This window comes from Typopeltis vanoorti, chromosome 10, assembly GCF_054136105.1.
Source record: "Typopeltis vanoorti isolate ZY-2024b chromosome 10, IOZ_Tvanoo_1.0, whole genome shotgun sequence".
NCBI lineage: Eukaryota > Metazoa > Arthropoda > Arachnida > Uropygi > Thelyphonidae > Typopeltis > Typopeltis vanoorti.
In genome coordinates, this window is record NC_143558.1 from 55,772,339 (window position 1) to 55,785,912 (window position 13,574).

A 13,574-nucleotide genomic window follows, 5' to 3' on the forward strand; every position below is an offset into this window, starting at 1 on the left:
ATAAACTTCAAAAGAAGTTCAAGCTGAAATGGTCTATTAACATGATCGATGCAGACACCGATTATCCTAAGGGAAAAGCAGAGATGGACAACTCTAAGAACCACCATGGCTAACCTGCAAATAAATTTTAGATTGGCTAAAAATGTTGATGAGGGCATAAAAATTCAGCCCGCCACGGTGGCTGATTATACAAATCTTACAAAAGAAGAGGACGCAAGAGGAATACAATATCATACATTTTCACTTGCCTCCGAAAAAAATCTGAAAGTGGTGCTCCGAGGATATTGACCCGGATGAAATAGTCACTGACCTCAACTTGCAGGATCTACCTCCCATAAAGGTCAGTAGAATATTTAGATCAAATAAGACCCCTATGCCTTTGGTTCTGGTTAAGATACACAATATTTACAAAGATATATACAATTTAAAGTCAATCTGTGGACTTAAAATCACCCCAGAACCGTTGAGAAAGAGAGCATCTTCTGGGTAGTGCCACAGATGCCAAACATTTGGCCATGCCAAGAAGTTGTGCAAAGCCCAGTACAGATGCTTAAAATGTGGCGAGAATCACCCCACAAACAATTTCAGCAAGCCAAAATCCACCCCGGCTAATTGCGGCGGTCCTCACCCCGCTAATTATAGAGGGTGTATTCATCACCCCAAAAACAGATGGAACGACCCAAATAGTCAACCTACCTCGTCATCTAGTGCGGGAGCTCCTGAAATTCTAGCCCCCCCCCCCAATCCTCCAAGAGTGAGAACACGGCAACAGATGCCCCCCCCCCATTAACTGATCCCCTTAAGAAAACGAATCTTCAACATCAAACGAGAACATATGCCGATGTAACCCGCTCCAAGCAGATAGTTCATAACCAGAACCTGGCTAATCCACATTCAAATCTTGCAAGGAGTTTCCCGGTGTTGTACCACCTTACCCCAGTCCTGAAGATACTTTCAGGCGCAAACTTTGTTTGCACACACTTGGATAAAGGAGTAAACTAAATTTATTATATTGAAATCTATCAGCTATTATCACCGCTTCTCTTGCAAATATGCTGCAGGATTTCAGAAACTCAAATCCATCATTAAGTATTACAAAAGGATTTTTACAGCAAACCCAATCCATATTATCTGCACTCTCCGATGCATAGGAAAACAATCACTCCAAATTCACTTAGGATTATCGCTTGAAACGCCAACGGTTTCAAATACAAAGTGTTGGAAATTCAGGAATTCAATAACAGATATAACCCAGATATATTGCTAATCAATGAAACTCACCTGAGGCCTGCTGACAACCTCAAATTCAGAGGGTATCAGTTTTACAGAAATGACAGACTTGGGTATAAAGGTGGAGGTACAGCCATCCTTATCAAAAACTACACAAACCATCATTCGGTAGCCAACCCTGCTACCACCAACCTCGAAATTACAGGTATTAATGTCGTCACAAACTCAGTTGGAAACCTAAAAAGTTTTGCTGCTTACAACCCTCCATCAAAAATAGTGTTGGCCTCAAATCTGGATGCCATCCTCGGAGTAAAAGGACCGGTCATCATCGCTGGAGACTTCAATGCAAAACATCCTGCCTGGAGTAGTAAATATACCAACAAAAATGGCCGAATACTGTTCAACTACTCAAGTCCCAATGATATAGCTGTGTCTGGTCCATAAGTACCAACTCATCTCAGTCCAATTGGCTCCTCTGACGTCCTAGATATAGTTGTCCTCCAAAATGTCAAATTGCAGTACAACCCGGAATCACTGAACGAATTATCTTCAGACCATAATCCTATCCTACTCCAACTGGGTACCAGAAGGGACTGTCCCCCTCGCCTCACACCTTCATCCCTTGGGAAAAATTATCAAAAATGCTTCCAAACTACATTGATTCCGTCACTCATATTAATTCCCAGGAAGAAATTGAATCTGCAGTCAATAAATTTACTCATCAAATCAACACAGCCATAGCATCTATCACTTCAAATTCAACTGCTTTCAAGCCTAAACGACTACCATATGACATAATGAACTTAATCAGGGAAACAAATAAAGCAAGAAAAAGATACCATAACACCAGGGAACCCCAAGACAAAAATATCTCAAAAAAATGAACAGTGCAGTGAGAGATGCACTTAAAACCCACAGAAACAAACTATGGGAAGACAAATTAGCCTCCATATCACCCGGTAATCAAACCGTCTGGAAGCTGCTGAGTAATATTAAAAAGAAAACCAAATCTCTTCCCCTCTCAAATCTGATCTGAACATTGTTTACACAGATGCAGAAAAAGCCGAAACTATAGCTAAAAATTTAGAAAAACTTAGCCCTTCATACGATAATCTAAATTTCAATCATATTTACAAAATCCATCGTCACGTGAGATATTAAAACAGATATCTGTACCAGCCAACTCACACCTACTTCTCCAGCTGAAATTTATGACATTATAAAGAATTTAAAGAATAAAAAAAAAGCTCCTGAGTAGTCTGACGGCATATCCAACAAAGTTATCAAACTGCTACCTCGAAAGGCCATCGTACATCTTACAACAACAACACTTGAACATAGAATAATAAATTCTATGTTCAAGTTCAAACACTTTCCCTCTGCATGGAAGTTGGCAGACGTGGTTCCTATTAATAAGCCTGGCAAGGATCCTCAGCAGCCTCAAAGTTTTACGTCCCATAAGTCTGCTTTCTAATGTGAGCAAAATAGCAGAAAACGCTATCCTTTCCAGAATTCAACTTTCAGTAAAAAAAGTTAAACATTTTTCCTACAGAACAGTTTCGTTTTTGCCAGTTTCACAGCACCACTCAACAAATTTACAGACTAATTGAGTTCATTACCACAAGTTACAATTGGCACCAATATACCGGAGCAGTTTTTCTCGACTCAGAAAAGGCTTTTGAAAAGCTATGGCACTTCGGACTACTATACTAGTTGATTATAGCCGGCATTCCATTGGATCTAGTCCACCTCACAAAGTCATTTCTAAGTGGCAGACGAATGCAAGTTAAACTAAATGATGTATTATCTACCCAGTGACGAATCTTGGCAGGAATGCCTCAGGGGTCCCTTCTTGTACCGATACTTTTCTCGATTTATATGGCTGACATACCGCACAATCCAATGTCATCTATCATTGCCCTCTAAGATGACGACACAGCTATACTAGCCAGATCTATTAAACCGCATCTTGTTACAAAGAAACTGCAAGAAAACCTGCTGAAACTAGATCACTAGTTATCAAATTGGAGATTGCAAGTAAACCCTCAGAAGAGTATCGCCATGCTCTTCTAAAAATTCAATATCCTCTTATTTAATACCAAGATTCCCTGGATAGCAGAAGACAAATATCTCGGTGTACTGCTGGACAGAAAACTAACCTTCAATCCATACACAAAAGCCTCATGTACAAAGGTATCAAAAATCATTGCAGAGCTTTACCCTTTTATCAATAGGAATAGCAAGCTGGATACCAAAATCAAACTACTCCTTTATCAGTTGATGATTCGACCCATTATTACTTATGCGTCTCCAGCCTGGAGTCACACCTCAAGCACAAATATCCTCAAACTGGAGAGAGTGCAAAACAATACCTACGCATGATCCTAAATACTCCATGGTGTGTCAGAAATGTCCAACTTCACCGGGATACAAATATCCCCTACATCTACTCTTTCCTGCAATCTTCAGCAGTAAAGTTCTTTTGAACATCGTTTTCACATCCAAAAGAACTAGTGCAACAAGCAGCAAATTATGATGAATCAGACTTCTCCAAATATAGGAGACCTAAGGCCATCCTAATTCCTAATGATGATCTTTAACTCTCACCCACCTGGGCAGAGCACTTAGCTCATAAATTGTTCCCTACACAGTAGCCTTATTAGATAGCAGGGATTATAAAAGCATTTTGCTTCACCCTTATAGACAGCAACGTCTTGCGTCTTGAATTCATGACAAAATCTGCTAGAAAATATTCGACTCCATCCTTATTTGTCTCCATTTTATCTTTATGTTTGTTTCTTTATTTTGAATTTATGCCTACTGAATATAATAAAGAAGCTCCTTTGTTTATTTCTTTTTTCTGTTTAATTTTTTCTTTTTCTTTATTCTCTATCTGTCTGTCTCTCTCTTTCAATGTCATTTGTTATCAAACGGAAGCAAACTCCTATCGTGTACGAACCCAAAAACCGTGGAAGATTTGATTTAATCCTGTATCCCATCGTGGAATTGACGCTTCTGTTTCAGATACCCTACTCTCTCTCTCTCTCTCTCTCTGTCTGTTTCCCTCAGTGGTACCACACGATGTATTTGAATATAGGCTGCTGATCACACACCGCATCCTCAGAAAAATAATCTCCTCTCTATTTCCCACTAATCAATAACCCATCCATGTAAAGACAAGCGACAGGTCAGTATGACGTCATAGCGTGTGGCCCGTAGGAGTTATGGTGGTGAGTCAGACGCAGGGCCAAGTCATCTTATTTAAGCCTGTCACTTCATCCTGGAAGCTTTGCCGCCACTGACTGACATTTCATTTTAATGTTGTCGCCAGAATTTTGACGCGCTTTGTTAAGTGCACGGCTTGACATATGACATTCCCCAATGAGAAGGGGGCATCACCCTAGTAACGGACACTGTCAACCTGTTACTAACCAAGACTTACTCCATTGAATACAGCTTTAAGTGGTGCCCCTGTAGAAGTTGCTTTCCTGCATGACGCATACCAATAGATGCTTATGAATAGTCTCAATGGACGCTAGTCAGTGAATGGAAAACTAAAAGAACTTCCCACGTATGTAGCTCCAAGCCTTTTGAATTAAAATTGTAGATATTTTATCAACTCTTTACATTTCTTTCTTTCTTTCTTTTTTTAAAAAAAAATTCATTCGACACTCAGTTTCTGTGTTTGGTAGTAAATAGTTTTAGGAAGAGCCTAGAGCATCTTGCAGGAACCATTAGCCTTCTGCTATCTCCGATGACTTAAAACAGTCACGACACACATAAGATGCAGGAAAGGGATTTATACGAACGTGTTCTTCCGTAAAATCTAATTTTATCCGCTTTCGTTACATCCTTGACAGATTCTGACAGCCATCTCAACATCTGTGGAAATGGAAGGTAATAAGCGTGTTGAATGAATTCTCTCACAGTATTTTGCTGTCAGAAAAAGGAAAGTTTTCCACGCGGGGTATTCCTAAGGGCAGTCTTATTTAGGTATTATTGAATAACTTTGGTTGAGTAAGAGAATTCTTTGAAAAAAAAAAAAGAAAAAAAAAGCTTGCATGCATGAGAATATTTCGATGTTGAAGTTAAATAATATGCATCCTTGCCACCAAAGGCAGCAAATGACTTATTCCTAAAAATTAATTGAATAAATTAAGCGTTGTTCTTTATACGAACTCAAGAACACAGTTTTATTATTATTTTTAACGTAATTATTTGTTTCAGGACAGGTGGCACTACTGTTGTTTCCTCTTCCTAAAATGGTTTATCGACTTATTACATTTCGTTATGTGTTTTTTAATAAGTTTCACATATTTCGTAAATAAATAAATATGAAAAGTGTGCTTTGCTTCATTTCTTCCATGGTTTAGAAGTTTTCTATAAATATCCTTAATAGACACCTATATTTAAATTAGATAAGGGCACTACCAGTATCGCCTAACTCCTTATTGTGTGATCCAAACCTGAAATATTTTCCTCTTATTTTATAGTGTACTCAAAGATTTATGGAGCCGTTGCCTTTTAGAAGAGCCTTCCCCATCAGCGTTTACATTAGCTATGATTTTAACCTACCACCCATCCACCGAGCACATAACTGACTGTTAGCCTTTATCTCTCACCTAGCAATTCTTAGCAGGAAGTCTTTGCTCGCATCTCTTACTTGGCACTGAGCCAAGACGATATTTTAGGCACCATCTGCCTCTTCAGTAATATACACGAAAGGTTAGGCGCTGCCTCTGAAAACTAGTAACCCCTGATGTTCTCTCCCTCCCCCCTCCAGTGATATAAGTTGGTCTGAGTCAGCGCTGTGTATATATACACACCCACCCACACATACATACAAGCACCCTATACTGGTGAATGCTTCTCAATTCCGCATAGGGGAAAGAGCTGGTGTGTGTGTGGGGGGGGATACTCTGTATAATGTCATCGTTTTTCGCCATTCTGTTCCCTTACGGACCACTGAACCCACAATGGTGGCATGTAGGGTGATACATCAGGTGACTCAGCCAACTCTCACGTTCCGTTACTAGCATCGGGCGTCAAGTGACAAAGAGGATAAATAGAGATGATATACTTTGGAAGGAGGCGTCGAAGTGTGCTTACCGTCAGGGAGGGTGTGTATACTACAGGGGTACTGGATGCAGAAGAGACGGGGTTTTGGACCAGCATGGTGGATCAGCTGTGTTTGTTTCGGCCTCGCTCATGTAAATTCCCGTTTCGTGTATCGGATGACCGAGAGTTAAGAGACTGGCTGGGGATGTTAATAGGCTCTCTCAGAGTTCTCCTTCTCCACCCACTGTTCGCCAGGGGAGGGGGAATTTAGACAGCGGTGAGTAATCATGGGACAATATATATTCTCCGAGAGTAAAATGACGCTGGAAAATGATGAGGAAGTGGAGATGCAAAGAGAGGGGAATACACCCACGTGGTTGTTTTGTTCTGCTTTGTAAAGTGCGTATTGAAGGTCGCCTTTAGAAATAAACTCTTCAGAAGGTTTTCGCATTGTCTAAATGATTGATGTCAAGGGTCTTGAACTTGCTTCCTTGATTATGTTTGCTTGTATTCGGACCAATGAATGACTTCGAATTCTGTTTAATTCGAGGATTACAAATCTTTTATCAGCTTATCACTAGACTACCCCAGGGGAATATTCTACAGTACATCGTTATTAGTTGGTTATAGGGGAGTACTCGTGTGTTTATTCATTCCATTGGGCTCACGCAATTCTTGATTCTATGCCCGATTATTTAATCCAGATTCTTCTGTCTTGATTCTCCTCCTGTATCCAGGTCAACCGTTCCTCAGACCACACCTCACTAGTTCCCTACATTCATAGCACCTTTTATGTAGAGGTGTTTTGCTGAACTGTTACGTTAGGATTGTACTCTGATATTTGTGACTGTCTCCGTATCATGCAGAGACATAGTTTGTTCTCAAGCTACTTTGTGTGTGAGATTAAAAAGAAAAAAAAAACTAATTATCTAGGTGGAAGATCATCGCCATCTATAAATGAAGTACGACCACCACCCCTTAATAGTACGCACTTCAAATAAAATGACATAAGTGGAAAAATTTTAACCAAGAAACATAATCATAACTTCTCGTTCCCTATATAGAGAATATATATATATATATATATATATATATATAGAGAGAGAGAGAGAGAGAGAGAGAGAGAGAGATAGAGAATGTACCGAACTCTTCGGGACCTGCAAGTAATTCTTTAGTCTTCGCCGAAGTCGAGTGTATTTTCATATTTTTTTATATTTTCATTTTCACAGCATGCATATTCTTTTTTTCTAAAACTAATATCCAAAATATATTATGGTGTATTAGAATAATTTAAATTTATTATTGCCAATCAATAAATTATTTATCAACTTTTTAAATATATATATATTATTATAATTCCAAAATTTTTTTGTATATTTTCAAAAATAGCTATGTAGTAAAACAAATGTAACTCTTTTCTTTCCTCCTGCATAGGATGAAGTTTAAAATCGTGTACAGTTTAGCTATCTACCTTTGTTGTTCTGTAGCCATTTGCATATCCTACCATCTTAATAACTTGAATTAGTTTCGGCAATATTTCTCTATGACCAGTTACGGTGATTCTGTTATTGAATTCTAAATCTAAAATCTAAACAGTAGATGTTGTATCTGTATGGAGCTGCATACCATTTCTCCAGAATCTTATTGTTTTAATTACCATTAATATTTATTTATTGCCTTAGTCTATTTGGCAAAATGATGTAATATGTTTGATAAAATAATCAATGATTCTTTATATCTTACAAAGAGTGTGATATTATATAAATATATATGACATTCTAATTACTAAAAATCACATCATATGATAAATACCATGTAAAGGTGATAAAATATCAGCTGGTTTATTACATATTCCAATATGGCTCGATAAATAGAAATAGGAACAATATCAAACACCGGAAATAATAATAATAATAATTTGTGAGTTCAACAAATCTTCATCATCGGCCTGTAGAGTAAGATAGGCTGAGAGTCAGCAGATAGTAGGAGAGGAAATAAAGATAGAGTGCATAGTGGTAGGGTAGGTGAAAGAGGCCTCAGTTGACCTGTTTTAGCTGTTTGCCCCCCAGGGGCGTTTCTAAAACGGTCGTTGATTTTTCACTTTACAAAAAAGGAAAAATCCTAAAAAGGAAACATGTAACAAAACAAAAACAAAAAAGTACACAGAAAAGCAAAAACTGAAAGTTAAACTTAGAGGTGGAGGAAGGATCTGGTCCGAGTGATGCAGCTCACAGGGAACTGCACCGCCTCGCTGTAAGCCTTCGCCGCTCGGGTTCTCAGGTCCTCCCCCACCTGTGATAGCTGAAACCGGTGAAGCTGTGTACAGAAACCCCACAAGGTGGTTACTGTTCCTTTCTTTTGTTGTGGGCAGTTATTATTCTTTTGGCCACCTCACTTCCCTTGGCCATGTCTAGTTTGCAGAGAGCTATGAAGAACGCCGAGGCTGCCTCCTCGTCTAAATCCTGGGCTACCTCTACTTGCTCAGGGGTGATTTTGCTGATGTCATCAACGAAAATGTCACCTTGTGTATAACGCCCCATTTCCCGAATATTTCGTGGATGATCTTTACATCCGTTTCAATATATTCTAAAGGGAATCTGGGGATTCTAAGTAGTTTGGTAATGCTCCCTACCAAATATGGAACTATTGTTTTTCCATTACATTCGAATCCTGCAAGTAGTTTGTCTCTTGTTTGCTCACTCCTTACTACTACTTGGAAGCGGCCGCCACCAAAGGGAGTAAACCCAAAAATCTGCTCAGCGCCGACGCTTTCGATGAGGGCTTTGGCCAAACATCGAGGTCGTAGATCAGCTTCCACTTCGATTCCAAGGGTCCGCGTACGCGGCAAAGCAATGCTGCTGAGGGGGGGGCCTAAGCTATTCCCACCACCGAGTGTGTTGTTCTTGCCCCAGTCTGGGGTTTATTCTGTATCTGCTGCTGTAGTTTATTATCAAGTGCCTCTATGAGACGCTTTGCCGATAATAACTGAGCTAACATATAACATATATACTATATATACTATATACTATATACTATACTACAATTTGCGCTTAGCTAAACAATTTGCTAATCACTTATGGGGAAAGTTCACAAAAATGAACTACACACTTGATCTAAGCCAAAAGGCCGAGAATGGATGATTGCAGGAAAGAGTAGATATAAGAGATATTTGTGTCTCGATGAAGTTGAACATTTCTAATGTACCATGGTGCATTTAAGATCATGCGTAAGCATTTGTTTTGCAGTCTTTGCAGTTTGAGCTTGAAGTATGGATCCAGGCGGAAGATATAAGATAAGATACGATTAAGCATTTAACTGAAGTTTTTATAGTCCTTATAAGGACTGGCTTAAAGGGGCGAAGCAAGAATGCTTTTCATCTTCCCCGTTATCTGTAAATGACAGTGTAGGGATAAGGTGTTATTGAGCTATTAAAGCTCTGATCATGGCAGGAGAGTAACAGCAATAGCCGAGCCTCAGTTACAACTTCATTGGCTACAGCATTGCCATCCGTTATCCTCCAAGGATATTGGATTGGATTGAATGGATCAATCCTACCCTGAAGTTTTTACACCTAAAGACGATTTATTATTTATGATTTGTTCTAAAAATAAAAGGGTGTTTTTTCATATTCTAGTTAATTTCTAAAATATTGAAGAAAATTTAAATATTTAGATTATTTAATATAAAATATAAGGAATTATATATTTTTATATATATTTATAGATAAAATCAAAATAATATCCGAAACTAGTCTTAATGGTGACTTAACTTTCATAAATCGTAAAAGTAACAGGCATATACATTAAGTCGCGAGACTGGTTAATAGTCTTAGATGCGACAGAATTCATTTCTGCGACTTTACAAATCTACTACTAGAGGGCGTTGCCTTGGACATGTCATTGCGAGGAATCAAACGCGAAGAACAGGTTAGCAGACGCTAGTTTTCATTAGTGAAGCTGCCATTGTTTGGAGTGCCTCATGAATATACAGATCAACGAGATAAGTACTTCCCTATTAGCTCCGCTGAAGTGTTCGGTTAATCTTTTGGCGTACATGCGAGGTGTCACATTGTCTTCAAGTGTGAGTGAACAGCCTTGTCCATGTTTCGATGCCACTGCCGCGACCTCTTTCGTTGTCTTCCTGTGCAATCGCGGAAGTCTGTCAAACGCCACGGGGATGGGGTGGGGGGGATGAGAAGGAGTCGAGTCAATCGCATTGTGGAGTACTTGGACGTCTTCAATCGCTTGTAAGCATTTGGTTTTAGCATTTGCAGTGCGCTTTTGGACTGGTGGAATGTGGAAGTAGACAAGAAAATGCACTTCTTAGACTTTATGCAACGAGACGGTGCCGTTTTTAAATGTCTGTATTTCTTCTGTTGTGATAGATTACATCAGATGACAGAGATTAAACTATTCGTCGTAATCTCTATCTGATTGAACGAACTTTTATTGTTCCTCCATTGATCTATCGAACTGTACGCTGAAACAATTAAAATCTAAACCGAAAGCACGTGACTCGCTTATGAATGGTTTGTATGATTTAATTTAACAGTATACACAAGATGTACATATACACTAGCCTACTAAAAGTCAAGGACGCATGCAGAAATACACAGATATGTATTTATTGATGGTGTTTCCTACCTGAAGTATATTGTGTTTCAGATTTAGAATAATTATAAAATACAGTTAAATAAAAATTAATTCTTGAAAAAATTGATATTGCATATATAACATAATATATTAATTTATACTATTCCAAAAATATAAGTTTAATAAGTTATTCTTTAAAAATAGTTAACAAAACAAACATTTTCTTAATACACCTTTTTCTTTTGTTAATGTAACTTTTCCTTAAGATAAATATTGCTGTTAAAAATCAAAATATAACGTGGATAATTAGTTAATTATATTGTTCAAAAATCAAAAAAATTTAGGACTTGTTGTTGGAGTTGTACTATTTTAATGAAACATAATCGAGATATTTCTTCATCTTCTCGATATTTTTTATTGAAAGATCAGTCAGCTATCTCTTCGTTCATCAGTTAAAGAAATCCTTTCAGTAAGTTGGGTTTTCTTTGGGTACAGCCGATCCTCTTTTCCGTAGCTTCTATTGTTTCTGTTATCGCCTCAGACGGACAGCCTGTAACATCATTAACGCTACCTGTTGTAGCCAATAGCAACAATTCTTGGTCATCGTTACTTTTGTTGAAGCACAGGGGGGGGGGTCCAATTCTGTACTTGGGTTCATTTCACGCAATCGTTAACACTGTCGTTTCTCATAGAGATAGCTTCACACACCCAGCAGATCGTTAGATGCTACCAACCAGACTTTCAGTAGTATCTCAAACAAGCTAAATGTAGCTGATAAAAAACACGACAAGGCAAAACATTAGACAAACTTGAACTTATGAGACTTTTTCAAGAAACACGCAATTAGGACTCTTAAAATAAAATGAATCTTTATAGGAATTATTCAGTTTAAAGCTTTCCTCCAAGACATTTGTGTTTTTGTCTTTAATTATGCAGTTAACAGACAATACATTGCCTCATAGTTTAGTTTCTTCAGTAGTAATTCTAACTAAACATCATCCAGAAGGCCATTTGGGGCTTGTTTGTTTAAATCTTTATTGTTGGATAAAAGCAGGACGTTGCATTTAATCGAAGTGATACATTATGTTCTGAGTGCGTTAGCAAATGTAACCACACATTCATTTCTGTTAATATCTGAAATAATTTAATGCATTGACACTGTTATTTCGATGAAACTCTTGCGATCTCATCCCATGCTATTTTAAGGATTCTGTCGAAATACTATGAAGTTCCGGTCTATTTAATATATTTCCAGTGATGTTATCCTTTTGTTATCTTATTAGCAAATGCCAAAATTGAAATACACATTTGAGCATGCGCCAATTGTTTCATCGGCCTCTGTGAGTGAAATTTTTTAAATTTGCCTAAATTTGCATCGTGTGTTGAATATGAGAATTTAACGCACAGACGTATTTCAACACTTCGGAATCTTCGATTTATATTTGAACCCGTTTAATTATAGAGGATTTTAACGGATGCAAATCTTTCAATTACACTGTTACTATTAAAAATAAACCAAGTTGTTTGTGTTTGATGATATAGTGATATATAAAGCCGATGTAAAATTAATTTTAAAAAATACTGTACATTGTTTTGGATAAAAATTTCATTAACTTACAGTGAATTTACGTTTTCTTCTTGCAGTTCATCTCCACACCCCACCTGCCCACGATTATCAGCGCACCATCCCCCCTTCTTTCACTGATTTTTTTTTTAATTTTTAACTCATCTCTCAGTCTTTTTCTATTTTATTTTTCTTTTTGATTCGCGATATTGCTTGTTTTATCACTAAATTTACAGCCTATTTCCATCTTGCGCGGAGTTTAAAATAACACTTAGATTCTTTAATTTTTTCGAGTTTTTTTTTATCCATTATGACCAAAAGAAAGTGATACAAGAATTCTTTAGCCTCAACCAGTAATCAATCCATTGACTCAGTTTTCCACAAAGGAATTCAAAATTATTCCAATGACTCACCACCGATGAGATAATAGGCAAGCAGTCATGCAAGTGACCTCTTTCAGATTCCGAACACTCTGACTTACTTTTAATTATGTAAACGCTATGAGTGACTGTTCGGCGAGAATAAATACTACATTTTCAAGATTATTCCAGTAATTATTATTTCGTACTGGAGATTTTAATCAGATATTTAGTTGAGAGATTATACGGTTTCTCTAAGCTTTAAATTTTTTTACAACATAATTCGGCTAATTTACTATTATTTACGGTAATTATCTGTTTAAATTAAGGTATAATTTGATTTAAAAATTCACATTATATTAAAAAATAAACGAGAATCCTAAAAATCGGAAGCGTAACTGAAATGGATGTGACACAACACTGTTCCGTAACAACAATTATAACACTAAAGTGTTATAATTGTTGTTACGTTAAAATCACGGTGCGCTTTAAGATACACGGTTTGTTGTCATGCGTTGATTTAAAAAAAAAAAAAAGTATACACCTGTAAAGGTCTTTAGATACTTCTTTAACAAACGATTGTTGTATCTAGTTGCACAAGTTCGTGTTAAGTGATATTTCTAGTCTTGGCAGGAAGCGTAGAAGTCTAAAAGCAAAGGACATTGACTGAAAGAGCTATATTTGTCACTACAACGAAATCTTTGTCTACTGGAAACGATGTTTAAACTTATCGAATACTAAAGCGCAATTTCTTTTTGTATCGTGAATGGA